Source organism: Haliotis rufescens, unplaced genomic scaffold, assembly GCF_023055435.1.
Source record: "Haliotis rufescens isolate VD_foot unplaced genomic scaffold, xgHalRufe1.0.p SCAF_9, whole genome shotgun sequence".
NCBI classification, from domain to species: Eukaryota; Metazoa; Mollusca; class Gastropoda; order Lepetellida; family Haliotidae; genus Haliotis; species Haliotis rufescens.
In genome coordinates, this window is record NW_025964383.1 from 38,393,463 (window position 1) to 38,412,048 (window position 18,586).

Sequence of the window (18,586 nt, forward strand, 5' to 3'; positions counted from 1 at the left end):
ATCGATTTTTGCCTGTCGTCGTTTTGATAATAAAAGTTATTCCAAAATAGTTGGCATCGACTGAAATGAGTCCAGACCGCGTGACTAGAGTAAATGTGAAATGATGGGTAAAGTGAGATCCGGAATGAGGTCACGTTTGTTCTTTGTTCTAACCACTTAAAACAATAAAATGTTGGTTGAAACTGATCAATATGGATGACACGTCTCCCCCTAAACGATATAGGACTTGTTGTATTTTATCTAAAAATAAAACATGGACTTCAAATATGTGTATGTTGTTGGTAATTGTCTTTTCGGGATATCTTAATCTGTTGGAGATTAAATTGCATGTCATCTCATCATCTGCCATCTTGTCCAGATACAGTGTGATAAAAAATTCACTCATTCACTTGACAATGCTATTGTTGAAAATACTCTTGTGATACTATTTATGTCGATCAACTGCAATGAATCGATAGTTTACTCAATCGTTACAGCCCTTTTGCAGGTGAATAATTATTGGATGTCAATGTCATAATGACATTCTACACGCAACGTTAACGGGGAAACAGGTATGGATAGTGTTTGTATGAACCAGCAGTTGGATATACGACAACCCAACGACGATCGTCACTTTGAAAACATTCAGCCTTCAAGGTAACCTAGGTTTCTCCTTTGCTGACACACGTTACGATTCACAATACATGATTATGTAAATAAGTGCATGTAATATATTTCCAGAAATGAAACAACGAAGTTGATGCTCATAGACAGGTCATAATAATAATAATAATAATAATAATAATAATAATAATAATAATAATAATAATAATAATGAGTCCTTTTCTAATGATATCGGCATGTCCTTTGGACTCGACAAATGCAACGTTCTTCATTTGAAAAGTGGCAAGGTAGAAGAGGGAGGATAAGTCAGTTTACTTGGAGGAGGAGTTATTGACCATCTCGTGTCAGGTCAGGCCTATACGTACTTAGGGATGCAGATTAGGGACAAACTCCAGAAAGCCCATATCAAGGAAATACGGTTCAGAGCTGAACGCTCGCAATAAAGTTAAACCCACAAAAACTTATGCTGTACCTGTCCTTTAATTCATATTCTTTTGGTGTTGTTGATTGGACGAAATAAGAAATTCAGGGTATTGACACCCTCACACGAAGAATCATGTCACACAACAGATCCCATCACCATAGCTCTTCCCTCAATCGCTTATATTTACCAATCATTATGGGAAGACGTAGTTTGATTAACGTTCGGGTTCTTCATGATAGAATTGTCTTGTGCACTTTTGCACACATCTTTTTGTCTGATGATCCCCTTGTGAAGCATGTCAAGACTCATGATAAAAACACGGCATTCCACAGTTTTCTAAAACGAGCCAAGGATGTGGGACATAGTCTCAATGTCAGTGTTGATTTTGTTGATGGTTCTGTACTGCTGGACGGTACAGAAATGAGTGTCAACCAAGCGAAGTGCAATATCAAGTTGGCCAAGACTCGGTTTTTAAAGGAGAGGCTATCTGAACGACCACTGCATCGAGTTTAATGTGCAGTGTGTTGAGAACAAACAGCAATCCTGCAGAGTCCTTCGCTTGGATGAAGTCGGCTGGCCTGAAAAGTGAAACAGAAGGCTTTCTGTTTGCTGCTCAAGACCAGTCACTTCCCACTCGAAACCGTCAATGTGGGATTTTGCATCAAAATGTAAATATGAAATGTAGATTATGTAATGAATTTAGTTAAATGTGTCAAACACATTGTCAGTGGATGCCCGGGTTTTGGCACAAACACACTATCTTCAGCGACATGATGGAGTGGCTCGATCACTTTATTACTGTCTTCGCCATGCTTGAGGTTTTGAGACAGAGGTCCATCTATGGTACTACCTAGAATATGAGTACAGCATAAGTATTTGTGGCTTTTACTTTATTGCGAGCGTCCAGCTCTGACCTCCAGATTTTCTTGAGTCTACATTTGTTCTCTGCCAGAAGTTTTTCCTTGATATGGGCATTCTGGAGTTTGTCCCTAATCTGCATCCCTAAGTACGTATATGCCTGACCCAATAAACTACTCAAACATTGTACTACATTGACTAGACCTAGTTCACTTTGTTATGGTTAAAAGGTAGTCAGGTTTAGAACTTTTTTACCAGCCCTCGTATTGATGATTTCATGCGCTCTACAGTATTGTTGACGTGATATAGACATCATTGTTGTCGCAATACAAAAATAATTGCATTGTTGACGTAATAAAGACACCTATGTTGACGTCACACAGACAGCATCGATGACATAATACAGACAGAATCGCATTGACGGAACAGAGAACATTGTTGATGTACTACATAGAGAGATGTTGATGCCGCAATACAGACAGCGACGTTGACACAATATACACAGCAGCATTGTACACGTAATAAAAATTAAAATAAAATTACTTTTTATGATCAATTTGTGATGTAGTCAAATAGACACTTTTCACCACATTGAAATGTACCCAGAATCCCGAGTTCTTGAACCTTGTCTGGATCAAACCTGCATCCTCATCACTTGGTATGACAATCCTGTTTTACAGCGTGACCTGTGACAATTGATAGATCAATTCCGGAGATGGAAAAGTCTAGTTTTTTGAACACACATCGGAACATGGTTGGTGGTAACGAGGGACGGCAATAGAAATCAATTCCACCCAAGTGGATTTATTCAAAACTCAACATCGAGAATTCCATGTGCCATCTCACGATATAAATCAAAGACAGTGACCCATTTGCTGGTGAAAGGACCCGTTTCCTGTTGTCATGTTATATTGTCTACTACACATCTCACGGCTTGTTAGCCAGCTGTACGATTCCGCATATATCATAGTACGTGGATTTCTGCTACGATTGGCAAAGTCAAACCAAAGTAATTTTGCGTAAGGTTAACTTAAGCTTCAGGTATATGGATGGTCTGATATCGTTCAATAACCATCAAATAGCCAATCCCCTTCTACTGATTTACCCACCTAAAATAAAGGAGACCTGTGAGACCACGCCTCGTCTGTATCATATTGAGATCGATGCAAAAAGATTCAGAGTGACAAAACACTCACAAGACTGTATGACAAGAGGGATGTCTTTAACTTGACAATGATGAACTTTCCCTTTGCATCGAGCAAAACTCCAGCAGGTCCAGCTTTGATGTCTACATTTCACTTTTGAGGTACAATCGAGCATGCCCTTTCTACCAAGATTTCAAAGAGCGTCCTACGAGTCTTGCTCACAAGTTGTTTGATCTGTAGGTTTTTCCAATTCATCCACAAACATTACACAAAACTCCACTTACGTCACAGGGTCCTGTCGATGCCTTCACCACCTCCTCCTGCTGAAGGCGTTATTCCTGGCATGGGTATTAGTCAGTTGGCCACGGGTGAAAAACAAGATTTCGTTCCTACATTTTCCTTTTCTATTGAACAAAGAAGGTATCTGTACACAATTTTTATGCGCCGTGTTCAACCCTTGTACTCCCCTCACTTGTGCAACATATTTGAAGCTATGCTCAAGGATGGTCACCGCACGAACAACCTGTGCGTAAGTTGGATCTACGGAGCAGCAGTCTTACAGGACACCATCTCCCCACCATATGGAAGGAAAGTGAACATCTACAACAGGATGCTGCCCAAGTCCTCACGGTACTGCATCAAGTCGATGAAGGTCATCCCCACCCCAACCAAGAGAGAACCAACAGCTTGAAGAACCTCTGCCAGGCCTACGCTGATCGAAGGAAGTCTCTCGACCAGTTCATGCATTGCGTGTCAAAGAAGATCACACTTGGTTAGAACCCGTGTTTATCTGTGACCGATTCTAGATGGTGACATTTTAGTGAATATTCATATTATAGTTTGTTTACTTGTATATACAGTTACTGTTGTTTTGGGGTTGAGATCATTTTCATATTCCATGTGGGGAAATATCAGTGAGGGGTATTGTCTGTTTTTAAACTCGTTTTAGCATATTTAGTTTTTAAACATGTCTAAAGTTTGAACATGATCAGAACTTAACGCGTTTAAAAATATTTAGAATTTAAACTTGTTTAAAGTTTAAAGACGGTAAGAATTTAAACATGTTTAAAAATAAAGTAAATATACTTTGGCAATAGTCAAATATGGTGTATAATATATATTGAAAGTAGATGTGCAAATCAGATTCGCAGACACTTGCATTACACATATACTACCAGGACTTACAACGAACTTGGTTTGTTTGTTGGTTAACGCCGCACTCAGCAATATTCCAGCTATATGACGGCGGTCTGTACATAATCTTGTCCGGACCAGACAATCCAGTGATTGACATCATGAGCATCGATCCACACAATTGGGATCAGATGTCATACATCAACCAAGTCAGCGATCCTGACCACCCGATCCCGTTAGACAAGCATAGTCGCCTCTTACGACAAGCATTGTCGCCTTTTACGGCAAGCATGGGTTGCTGAAGACCTATTCTACCCCGGCCGTCTTCACGTGTCAAGACCTATGTACAACATTAACACAGAAATGTTTAACGTCGTGTCCAAGATTTTGCACTTTTATAGCGACGTGCGCGCGTGCGCGTCCGGACTGATGCCGATTTATAGTTCTAGCTGACTGAGAAACCATACCGCTGTTTAACATGAATACCCCACTCAGACACAGTACACTGACTCCGAGCCCCGGACGTTCCGCTATCCGGACGGACGTTCTACCTCAAGACCACGGAGGCGGTCATGTACGAGACATGTTTCCAATGTGTACCACTTAATGACAGAACTAACAATCAGTCAGGTATTACTACAGAGTGTCTTTATTCTTATCAAGATATGCTGCACGACATTTCCAAACTTTACCCGCTAATCCTGCATGAGACAAATGTTGCATCTCGAGTCATGGATCTATGACGTCACATGTGATGCGTTCATTAGCGTTTCAAACAACATAACAGTATGTTCGATTGTGGATCGAACCAATCTAACATCTCTTGAATATGAGTAATTCTTCATATATTAACCAACCTGGTATTTGCGTATCTTTTGGCGGTGAGTATATAAATATAATATAGAATATGTCATCTTCCCGAGGCAAGGGAGTAAACTGACTTTAAAAGTCCAATTTCCACCCTTGCCGAACTAGGCTGGAATTCCTGGGCTCGATCGTAGCGCCACCAGTGTCTATTACGAATTATGTCCCTTCCAAGCCTCTCCTTTGGACCAATCAGATTCCACCTCTTGTCTCGCTTGCATTTGCTTCAAACAAAATGGCGGCGCCCAGTCAAGACGATCTGATCACAGGAGTCTGTATCTAAAAATAGACGCCCTCATGCATATTCATGACCATCTCCACACGCGAGCCCGAAGCATGAGGGCGTCTATTTTTAGATACAGACTCCTGTGATCTGATTTGGTTTGTTTGTTGTTTAACGCCGCACTCAGCAATATTCCAGCTATATGACGGCGGTCTGTAAATAATCGAATCTGGACCAGACAATCCAGTGATTGATATCATGAGCATCGATCCACGCATTTGGGATCGATGACATGTATCAACCAAGTCAGCGAGCCTGACCACCCGATCCCGTTAGTCGCCTTTTACGACAAGCATAGTCGCCTTTCACGGCAAGCATGGGTTGCTGAAGACCTATTCTACCCCGGAATCTTCACGGGTATCCTGTGATCTGATCGATAACCAAGATCTATATTGTGATAAACGGGTCTTACATCGCGTAGCGCACCAAATCACGTGAGCACCTTACTAAAAAACATGAAAAGATTTGAAAAAATATCTGTTGACGCCAAGTTGGCAGTGCACATACTTTGCAAATCCTTCAATCGACCGAAATCTGCATGACAGTTTACAAACCGGATTTCGATTTTATTGTGCGATTTTTATTGGAATGCATAGACTCGTTAGTCCAGCCAAAATGTATCTCCATAATACCAGCCAACTTCGACAAGGGTGGAAACTGGCCTTTTTATAGTCAGTTAACTCTCTTGCCTTGGGAAGATGAGAATATGTCAAACAATGACTGATTCAATTATTCATGCAGAAAAGTATAAATGGAGATCTATGTGCCACAGCAAAAAAAAAAGAAGAAAAAAAGAAAAGAAACGCGAACCATATGGAGAAGGATGTTCTAATATCTCTTGAATATGAGTAAGTCTTCATATATTAACCTACGTGTGTGGTATTCGCGTATCTTTAGGCGGTTAGTAGTTATCTAAATATAACATAGAAAAGGTGACTGCTTCAAAATATTCATGCAGAAAAAAATATAATACGAGATCTATGTGCCACAGCAACCACCGAGGCCTCTCATTGTGATGAAGGTATAGCACGTGAAGATGTGTATAGTTACATAACTGATGTTTAATTGAGCCGAGGTTAGACTCTGTAGGCATAAAGTTTTTAAAACAAATTTAAAAGTTAAAAGTTAAATCAGATTTGATGACAAATTCCTTTCTGGCCCCGCAGAGAATTGTAACATCAGTCTCCGTTGGTCTGTCTTGACATGTGGTTTGTTGCTGGGAGACGCATCAATACCTTTTGCCCTATGGTGCAAATCATCATTATTAATTGTCACATGCTATCAATAAAAAATTACATTTGGTCTCACAAACGTTCAGCCATGTATCACCATCATGTTTCACCAGTATCCGATTCTGATAAGAACTCGCATCTAGATCTCGGGTCCTGTGCAAAACATTGCTCTACTGACGAGTATGTTATATAATGAGGACGTTAGGGATTTTACGAGCACTTCAGATAATAGCTGTAACGTTTCCCGATGTATCGAGATATTGTCTGACCCACCATGCCAGTACAAACAAGAAGAGATTGCTGCATAGCATCAATTGTTCCCCGCCATATAATGTCATACGCAGAGGAAGGAAGTGTAAGCAATGAGAGGAGGGGATAGGAGTAAAGTACAAATTGGTTGTTATTAATGTAGTTATCTTTGGAAATCACAATAAAAGAAACAATGTCTTTAAATGGTCAGCACAAGGAAAACCAAGGCAAGAAAACATATCTGGGCCTGTCAAAATAATTTGTTACAAGTCCTATATAGATAACACAAGAAATATCATTCTGAAAACATGCTTTGGCAGCAAATATCAATCTTTCTGGTCAAAATGTTGGCTGCGTTAAATAAACCAATCTTTTGAAATAGTAACATAATTTTTTTAATGAATCCACTGTAAATAATCTTCAGTCCATTTGTTAAAATATGTTCACGCATTCAATAAGGGATTCCTATCTATCCAACAGCAAGTTGAGAACATACATATTGGTCAAGTCCTCTATAAACATTGATAATTATCTTACATATTGTAAAAACAAAGCGCTATAAGTCACATTTCTCAAACCTTCGTCTTGGTAATCACAAACTAAAAAAATTAAACTGGTAGATATACAAAAACACCAACCCATTGGAACAACGTATCTGTGAAACATGTGATGTCTCAGAAGATGAACAACATTACGCACTGTCTTGTATAAAATACAACCAAGAAAGAGAATCACAAATAATCCTCAATCATCATAAAGAATTTGGTACACTCTGTTAAAAGGAACATTTCTTAATCATTTTTACCAACAGTTATACAGAAACAATTTCCAAGATCGGTTATCATATCTACACTTTTAAACAAATTCCATTACCATAGTTTTGCTCAGTTCTCATTGTGTCTCCATACCATAATAATACACTTGTACCTGTGTGTTTTGCACTTATTGTGCATATATTTTCAAGTTTGTGATAGTGTTATGCGACCACCGTTTCTTCATGGAATGTTACACAATACACATCTTATCTAAAACATCTTTGTTGTATGATAGTTTGTAACAGTTGTGTACGGGGGCACGGTTGGCCCAATCGCCTAAGGCGCTGTATTCGCTATGCAGAGTTGTGTCCCTTTGGGCACGCCAGAAACCTATGACAGTGTGGTCGAATCCCGGTTCGCCTCGATTATGTTGTCAGCACTATACCCGTGCTCGTGAGTTTCACCTCAGTGGTGACCGTCTGAGACCTGCATCACTTCGGGCATTCCCCCCACGTCAAGCTGACACGCCGTGATATAAGTGGAATATTCAAAGTGGCGTTTAACCCAACTCACCTACTCACTACTCTTGTGTACGGTTCCGTTTGGTTAACTTGGTTTGTGTTGTGATTACTTCCGGTTTAAATTTGAAGTATGTTAAGAAGAATGTGACTATGTTCAACCCAAAACATCGTGAATATATCATGCAACCATATTATTTTTTAGGAAAATAATTGCAAACTACAGTCCAACCTGTTGATTTCCTATGTATCCAGAAGCAAAGCACATGTAAGGTTGTAAAATCTGTCGGAAGTTGAAAAAAACTGTCAAAGCAATAAACATTGCAGAACCGTAAACCGCTGCATGAAACGGTATGAATCATACATTTCATACAGTGAACTGAACTAAGCGGCAAAAGAAAGTATAGGTTGGCAATTTTTAATTTTCCTAAAAACAGCGATAACTATATAGTGGAAAGTGGGTATTGGGAATATGACTGCCCAGGAACAGGTACCAAAAAACACCTCACCCGAAAGCGCCACCTTTGACGGCGCTCGTGCGGTTACAAAAAAATGGTGAAACAGGTTTCACGCCTATGGCATAAACTGCACGTGCATATTAGCTGTATAAATGCGTTCGTCAGCAGAGTATAACCACACGTGATGAAAGCACACAAAAGATATGCCACGACTGTCACAGGAGCAGAGAGAGAGAGAGAGAACCATCGGTATGGCCGAAATGGGGGCAACACAGGTCCAAATTGCGAGAAAGTTTGGTTGTACACCATTGACAGTAGCCAGGCTGATTCAACGGTACAGGCAGACAGGGAGGACACAGGACAGGCCTAGAACCGGACGACCCCGAGTGACAACACCACTGGAAGACCGTCAGATACGGCTCATTCACCTGCGAAACAGATTCGTAACGGCGACGGCGACGGCAGCAACAGCGTTGGGACATCCCATTAGCCAACGTAAAGTACTACGACGACTCCGTGCTGCTGGAATCCGAGCGTATCGTCCTTTCCGAGGAATGGTACTGACTGCTCAACATCGACGCCTGAGACTGCGATGGGCGAGGCAGGTTCGATGCTGGCAAAGCATCATAATGTCTTTCTGCCACTTCATATGGAATCTAAAGAAACACCTTATGATTATCTACTAGATACCTTACTGCTCTCAAAATGTACATTGTAAATTATTTATTCATAGCAGTGTATAACATGATTTCATTGTATATAGTCAAGTAATGTCATTGATGTATTGTAAATAATGTATTTGCCCATGTAAAATCTTCGGATTTAACTCTTGAGGAAATAAAGAAATTCAATCATTCATTCATTATGAGAAATTTGTAATTAGTTTTCTTCATAATCACATGTGTGGTGCTTGCTGTGCACAGTTAAGTACAGAATCGTTTCAAGTAAACTGGGCGGCAAAAGAAAGTATAGGTCGAGTTCCATGATCGATAAAAAAAATAACAAGAAGACGTTTTGTTGTGAATTATAATATAATCTAGGGAGGGGTAACAAATGATTGATCAACCACAGTTTGAATGAAATTGTGCAATCACAGGTAATCTTAGCTCAAGGTAAACAATGCTGGGGTAGGAAATTTCATTTTCAAAAGTCGTCTGAAATGTCACCAAAAAATGTCAGACACACTACAAGTTCATTGTCGACACAGTTGCCTTCAATAGCGTGTATGACCTCCAGCTGCCTCAATGCATGCTGTGATACGCCGCCTCATCGATGACGTCAGTCTTCTGATGACGTGGACTGGAATCCGTTGCCACTCGTCTCTCAGGGCCTGCTGCAATTCTTGTCTGTTGACGGGAGGCTGATGGCGTGCTCTAATCTGTCTGTCAAGATGGTCCCACAGATGTTCAATAGGATTCATATCGGGTGAGTGGGCAGGCCAGGGCAAAACGTCAACGTTCTGCTGGTTTAGAAAGTTCCGAGTCAGTCTTGCAGTATGGGGCCTGGCATTGTCGTGTTGAAACAATGTCCCCTGCTGTTGGTTTTGTAAGAACGGAAGCACAACTGGCTGCAACAATTGGTCTCTGTACTGCACAGCCTTCAGGTTTCTTTGTATAATCACCAAATCAGTCTTCTGATCTCCACAAATACCGCCCCACGCCATGACACCTGCCCCGCCCAACCGATGGACCTCTCGAATACACGCAGGGTCCAAACGTTCCCCTCTGCGTCAATAAACTCGTTTCTGCCGTCATTTCGAAACAAGTTAAACCGACTTTCATCAGTAAACAGCACTCGACGTCAATTTCTCACTTGCCAGCATCGAACCTGCCTCGCCCATCGCAGTCTCAGGCGTCGATGTTGAGCAGTCAGTACAATTCCTCGGAAAGGACGATACGCTCGGATTCCAGCAGCACGAAGTCGTCGTAGTACTGTACGTTGGCTAATGGGATGTCCCAACGCTGTTACGAATCTGTTTCGCAGGTGAATGAGCCGTATCTGACCGTCTTCCAGTGGTGTTGTCACTCGGGGTCGTCCGGTTCTAGGCCTGTCCTGTGTCCTCCCTGTCTGCCTGTACCATTGAATCAGCCTGGCTGCTGTCAATGGTGTACAACCAAACCTTTTGGGAATTTGGACCTGTGTTGCCCCCATTTCGGCCATACCGATGGCTCTCTCTCCCTGCTCCTGTGACAGTCGTGACATATCTTTTGTGTGCTCTCATCACGTGTAGTTATATCCTGCAGACGAACGCATTTATACATCTAACATGCACGTGCAGTTTATGCCATAGGCGTGAAACCTGTTTCACCATTTTTTTGTCACCGCACGTCAAAGGTGGCGCGTTCGGGTGAGGTGTTTTTTGGTACCTGTTCCTGGGCAGTCATATTCCCAATACCCACTTTCCACTAGTTATCGCTGTTTTAAGAAAACTTAAAAATTGCCATTCTATACTTTCTTTTGCCGCTTAGTTTATTTTACTTATTCTACGGCTGTAAACTTCAATTTCTGTAAATATGTAGGGGAAAGTACAGTTTTGGTGAAGCAGAGACTTGTAGAAAATTATTATTTTGTAGAAAATTATTATTTTGCTTCTTAATTCCGCTGTGTAGAGTTGCGTCCCCTCTCCCTACCAGGATCCTATGATCATGGCTTTAAATCCAGATTCGCCATGATCATGGTCATTGGTTTGTCAGTACCATATGCACGTTGCTTTCTCCAAAGTAGAAAAGGTCATCGACTTACGTCATTTCGGGCTTATATCCGAAATTAAGCTGTCATGCAGTCAAACCCTGAAATACTATTAAAAATGGCCTTTAACCCAACTCACGCACCTACATTATTATTTTTCGCTTTCTGTCTATTTTTAAGAACATGTTTATGTTTTAGCTCACCTGACTGAAAGGTCCATCATTCGGGAAAGGTGTAGTTTATGAATATTCTAATGGTGACAAATGGGAATTATTTGCTACAACTCGTGTCTTCCCGGGAACTTGCAGAATTGCCGGCAGGAGTATCTCGATGGAAGTCATTGTATATTGAAATGCCGCCGATAACCATGATAGACTTTTTATGTCTTGTTTTTGTATGGTTGCTCACTCGAAAGAAAAAATCCATATCTCCAAACGGGATTTAAGCTGACAAAACTGACATTTAATTAATTCTTGTTATGAAGCAGCAAGTCTATAGGATGTATTTACCCAGGGAAGCGGATATCTAATTTTATAATATTTATCGATCTGTATAATAAATAGTAAATATTGTTCAAATTACACGGTTTTTATGGTTATTATAGTTTATATACTAGTAGTTGTCTGGATACGTTGTCGTACTTTTGTCATGTCACAACTTTGGAGTGTAATCGAGCATTGTTTTCCTACGAAGATTTCAAATAGTCTATGCGCCTCTTGATCAAGGTTGCAGCATTCAAGGCCAAAGTAAAGCTTTAAAAAGGTTTTATAGTAGACATGTGGGAGACATTTCCAAATTTGACGGTGTCTTTTCATGTGAACAGTTGACTTGCCTTTGCGTGTGTTAATGACGGGTGCCGCTGGTTGGTCGGGATACGCGCACACCAGGGTACCGTTTCACAAAACAGTCGTAATTATTACGTGCGTGTAAAACTGGCGTATCATCATTATTTGATACATGCTCATGAAATAATCGGAATTGTACAATGGACAGTAATAAAGATTCGATTATGGAAAGGTTTTATCTCTTTTATTGTAAACATGTACATACTTTGAACTTGTCTGGAATATATTTATGTTCATGAAAAAACACCAGTATATATTCACCAACATGGTAGAACTCTTGCATGATGAGGGCGGTCGGGTAGCCTAGTGGTTAAAGCGTTCGCTCGTCACGCCGAAGACGCGGGTTCGATTCCCGACATGGGTACAATGTGTGAAGCCCATTTCTGGTGTCCCCCGCCGTGATATTGCTGGAATATTGCTAAAAGCGGCGTAAAACCATACTCACTCACTCACTCTTGCATGATGATGCCAAACTTATGATTTTGTTTCTTGAGCCGTAAAAGTCTTAAAAAGAAACATTCCACGTGAATCTATATTGCCTATTACTTTGGTGAAAAGTACTTGAGCATGATAATTGGAAACTACTCTTACTGATTCTATCTTATATCATGAAAAGAAAGTTTTATGTGACGACGTAGGCTTTCTAAGTTTTATGTGACGACGAAGGCCTATTTCTATCAGAGACTATCTAGTGCTTTGTTGTGTCCGTTCTTTTGACCCATTCCAAACATTTCCACACTGTCAAAATAAGATATCATTATTGGGATTTCAACAATGTTGTGAAACAGGGTAGGATCTGTTGTGTTTGTAAACACCTCATGTATATGGGTGCATCTTGGATCTCCTCTCTATAAACTATACCATAAACTGGGTAAGAAATATATCATATATTTAAATACCACCATGCAGTGATTTATGAATTGCCCTTTTGAGAATTAAATAGCATACTGTGTTTGATAATCATATGACTTTCTGTTTCCAAGTTGTACTGCAAGGGTCACGTGTTTCCTAAATCCGGAAGAGATGTTATTTAAGCGGAAGTTATTAAGTTAAAGAAATGGGGCACTTTGTTTCAAAGTTATCGTATTGGGCATGTTTTATAAAAAAAAAACGGGAGTGATGATATCAAAATATGAACTATAAGCTTGAGGCATTAGGACTAACTGTATTAGTACTGAATTAGACAAACTTTGGAGATCCAAGATGAATAGAAATATATATTGGCGATGACAGCTGTCACCTGATTTGATAAAGTCCAAATATATATTATTAGTCATGATACATGTTTCTGATGGGAAAGGTTTGGGACATGCAGGAAACGGCCTGGAAGGGACTGTTTATGTGTCTGTATTTAATGCAAACACCTTTCTTGTTATTTCGGACAAACTATCTGCGGACTGTCGGTTTATATAAGTAATCATGGGGCACATACACTAGAAATATCTTTATCTTTCTATCAGAAACTAAACCAGCTCTACTCCAACTCGATGACAGACATACATGTACATGTAGTATGGTAAGCTACTTTTCGTTACATAACGAAATATTCATATACAATGCCAATTTGTAATAAAACCACTCTACCACTAGACCACGGAGGCGGTCCACATCACTACAGACAGTGTATACTGTTATTGGACTGCAGAATGTCCCTTGAGGCAAGTCCCTCTTTACCCTATATTTTCTTCAGATAAAATCAGAACCCAAACCAGTTCTCAATTTAAAAAAATGTGTCTTTATAATATGTGTTAAAAATCGAAATAACTTACGCAGGTTGAAGGAGACAGTCTCGGGCGGACCACGGGCTAACACGGAGGACGTACAGGTGTCGGTACCTCAACCCTTCTTTTAGCTGAACGCCACAACCATTCAGTCTACTTCTAAGCCTATTGAATAATTTGTAAGAAGGCGCGTGTGATCCACGATGAAAGAAGCACTAGTTGCGTTATAAATGGCAAGCAATGATGGCATTTAAACCTATCATTCAGGGTGCCGTTTCACAAAAGCCTCTTAGCGCTACGACCTCCTAAACCACGTCATAACTTTTAAGGCCGTTTCACAAAGACCTCTTAGGGCCTGTCCTAATTTCGCCTACACCTCATTTCGCCTACACCCTTATCAACATTTTTTTACAGCTGACTGCACATAAGTCAAGTGCTGTTTTACCTCTAAAATAATGAACTGACCCAAAAGAAGGTTAAACAGACAAGACAATCTTGAAGCTTCATACATTGTTTAATAGCTGATATTTGCATTATGCAGTAATAATAATAATGACTCATGATTACTGTAGCTTTAGTACATATCCAACGGCATCAAGAAATTGCATTACAGTGAAACAGACAAGACAATCTTGAAGCTTCATACATTGTTTAATAGCTGATATTTACTTTATGCAGTAATAATAACAATGACTCATGATTACTGTAGCTTTAGTACATATCCAACGGCATCAAGAAATTGCATTACAGTTTTTCTTCCACTAAGAAGCTGTGTCTTTAGTCTTTCTATTCTTTCGTCCCTTTGTCTGTCAACACGAGCTCGGGGTCTGCATGATCCTTCAAGATCAATTTGTTTCCTGGAGCGTCTGTCTGCCTGTTCAATCTTCTTGATCTCCTTCAAGAACTGATAGATGTTAGGGTGAGATCGGGGCATTCTCTTTTTCAGTCCACAGTGGAACCCTTCCAGATGGGGACCGGTGTTGTCGTGCTGGTTCCAACTATGGCAGGGGAATCTAGCGTCGTCATCTACCCATGTGCTGGTGACATAGTCGTTAAAATCACCAATCTGTTGATCATCAGGTCCTTGCTCCATCACCTCAACCCATGCAGTCTGTACCTGCCGGAAATGTTGTTCATAGACTTGCCAAGACTTTAGGAAGTAATAATTGGCGGCGCCCGATAATAGAGTTCAAGTATGAAATATAACCCATGCCTTATGAACTTTGGTAATAAATGTATAACGTTTTACTCTATAATCATGTTAATGGTTAATACCGAAAGAAGTAACGTATGGACTAATTCTAAATGTATTTTTTTCAATAATAATTTATTAACATGAATAATATATTCTTTTAAAAAAAAAATAATTAGGGAAGGAGATTTCTTATCTCGATAAACCTTATTATAAGCAAACAGTAACTGGAGATAATTGTTAAATTTGTTTTCCAGTTTCACCAATGTTGTTGTCTTGTGGCCAGGGGCAACCCATGATGCCCACATCTACAACAACTGTTCACTGAAGAGAGCTTTGGAGGAAGAAAAACCAGATGGATGGCTGCTTGGTGATTCAGGGTAAAAACATTGATGATATTCAACATGAGATCTCTTGCCTATATATCGATAATGACTTGTCTGTATCAAAGTAGGCAATCCATAAGTCTGATTCCTTACATATTATCTCACTCTGAAACCTTTCCAATCAACCCTTTTGCTTATATAGTTGATCAAATTGAGAGATGGTCAATAACTCCTCTCCAAGTAAACTGACTGATCCTCCCTCTTCTACATTGCCACGTTTCAGAAAAATGTTCAGCATTTGTCGAGTCCAAAGGACATGCCGATATTATTAGAAATTATAATTATTATTATTATTATTATTATTATTATTATTATTATTAGTAGTAGTAGTAGTAGTAGTTGAAGTAGTAGACTGATCGGTCGTGTTTACATTACTGATTCTAAGTCATGAGTTCTCCAATTCCAGTGCGAAGTTTGTCGAAGTTTTTCGTGATCTCGCATGGGTTTTTTTAACAACGAGTTCAGCTCGTTCTCGTGACTATGCACAGACTACACATGCTTATCCGCGTCCAGTCGGCCAGTTCCTTACCTTCGATAATACCTCTAGCTGCAATGGAGTAGTTATACATTATTGTTTCACTGTTATCAGCATACCGGCCGATCTCTCCGCATTTAGTTAATAGTTTGTTTCATATATTGAATAGATATTTAACTTTCAACTGATTTTCAACACTTGGGTTGAAGTAGTGTAACATGATTTTCCCCCACAGAGGGTATGTCAGACCACGTCATTCAAAGTAATGTTTTTCCACCACAATTTTAATCGTAGTATATATGTTCATTTAACCTGGCTACATTTGTCATAATCGCCAACAGCGGAAGGGATGATGTAAATCCGGCTGGGGTCCATGCAGGTAGCAAAAGTACGGTAAGTCCCCATGGACCCCAGCATGGTGATCTACCTTCAGCTGCTGGCGATCTGTAGCCCGTTTTTATATTGTACCGTTGCTTATAGTGATATCTTTTCATAGCTGTATGCTAGTTTTAAATATTAATCTGTGATATTCTATTTATTTTACTGTCCATCGATGACAGATTTTAATTTAGTTAAAATATATGTATTTGAAAATGTATAATTTTTCGTAACGCTATGGCTGAAATATTGCCGATATGACGTAAAGCATTAACTCACTCACTCACTCGACCAACACTTATTTTAAATAGAGGTCACGACTGCCGACAGACTGTGTTACCTTATGTGATTTTCATTTGAATGAGTGCTATCAGTGGTTTCAGTTCAAAAATGGGTTTGGGGGCATAGGACTTGCCCAGTCGTTGCTTCCCTTAAAGGTACCAGTGCGTTCTCAGCACCCATTCTCGTCATTTCACTGTAAACTGTGTACGTGTTATATACTAACGGAAAAAATAAAAAAATAAAAAGTGGAGAATGTGAACTTTACTGAGGAAGTATTACCATAAATATAACAGATCTAATACAAGGCTTTGTTCTCATAATTAGGTGTTTGCAGTGGACAGATAATATCTACAACGAATTTAATCAATTATTATAAAAAAAAGTGTGTTACATATTTGACTCATCGATCAAAGACTTTTATTTTCTGATTGTGGCTTTTAGACTAATCAGTGAGCCGAAAATATATTTATAAACGTTTCCTAACAATGAGATATAACCTAAAAGGATGTAATTCTGCTCTACCTTTTTCCAAAAAACGGTGATGTTTCTGACGTCTCTTTATTACCATATGCCAAAGACAAACATATTCCTATTCATAAAGTAGACATTGCTGCAGTGCATCCATCAATTGTTCCCCGCCACAAAATGTCAAATGCGGAGGAAGGGAGTGTAAACAATGCGAGGAGAGGATTGGTGTAAAGGTTGTTGTTATTGTAGCTATCTTTGGAATGCACAATGAAATAAACAGTTTACAAGTCCTACATAGATCACACAACAAATGTCATTCTTAAACATGCTTTAGCAGCACATATCAATCTTACTGGTCAAAATGTTGGCCGGGTTTAATAAAACAAACTTTGAAATAGTAAACACAAATAAATGTAATGGCCCCTTTAAAAAACAGTCAGTCCAAATTTCAAAATAATTTTCACGCATTCATTAAGGGTTTCCGATTTATCCAACAGCAAGTTAAGAACATACAGGATGTTCAAGTCATCTATAAATATTGAGAATTATCTTACATATTGTAAAGACAAAGCTCAATAGGTTACATTTCTCAAAACTTCGTTTAAGTAATCACCAACTAGAAATTGAAGTAGATATACAAAGCACCAACCCCATTGGAACAACGTCTCTGTGAGACATGTGACGTCGTAGAAGATGAGCAACATTATGCACTTTGTCTTGTATCAAATACAGACCGACCGCCTCCGTGGTCTAGTGGTAGAGCGTCCGCCCGGAGAGAGGAAGGTCCGGGGTTCGATCCCCGGCCGCGTCATACCAAAAGACGTTAAAAGATGGTACTTGTTGTTACCCTGTCTGGCGCTCGGCATTAAGGGGCTAAAACAAGGACTGGTCGGCTCGGAGTCAGTATACTGTGTCTGAGTGGGGTATATTTATGTTAAACTGTGGCATGGTATCTCAGTGAGCTAGCACTATAAATCGGCATCAGTCCGGACTAGTACAAGCAGCCACACACACACACACACGCACGTCACTATATAAGTGCAATAATCTTGGACGCGACGTTAAACCCAATTCCATCTCACCTCAAATACAGACCAAGAAAGAGAATCACAAATAATCCTCAATCATGATAAATAATGTGGTACACTCTGTTAAAAGGAACAATTCTTAATGATTTTCAACAGCAGTTATCCAGAAACAATTTCCAAGATCTGTTATCATATCCACAATTATAAACAAATTCCTTGTATATACATTACCATAGTTTTGCTCAATTCTCATATTGTTTCAATAACATTATAATACACTTGTTTTAAAATAAACTTGTTATAATGTACCCCCTTTGTATTGTGCATGTATTTTGTAGTTTGTGATAATGTTATACTACCACTATTTCTTCATGGAATGTTAGGCAATAAATATCTCATCTAAAACATCTTTGATGTTGATAGTTTGTTACAGTTGTGTACGGGGACACGGCTGGCCAAATCGTCAATTCGCTATGCAGAGAGGTGTCCCTGTGGCACGGCAGAAACCTATGACAGTGTGTTCGAATCCCGTTTCGCCCCGATTATGGAGTCAGCACCATACCCGTGCTCGTGGGTTTCACCTAAGTGGTGAACGTCTAA

The 18,586-nt window shown here is 39.7% G+C and overlaps 1 long non-coding RNA gene across 1 annotated transcript; it reads left to right on the forward strand.

Annotated features, from left to right (window-relative positions):
- The first annotated feature begins 540 nt into the window (after window positions 1–540).
- Window positions 541–18,555, forward strand: LOC124139590. Its single transcript, XR_006861801.1, has 3 exons — window positions 541–636; window positions 15,227–15,349; window positions 18,420–18,555. It is a non-coding gene; the product is annotated as an uncharacterized LOC124139590 (long non-coding RNA).
- Window positions 18,556–18,586: the final 31 nt, after the last annotated feature.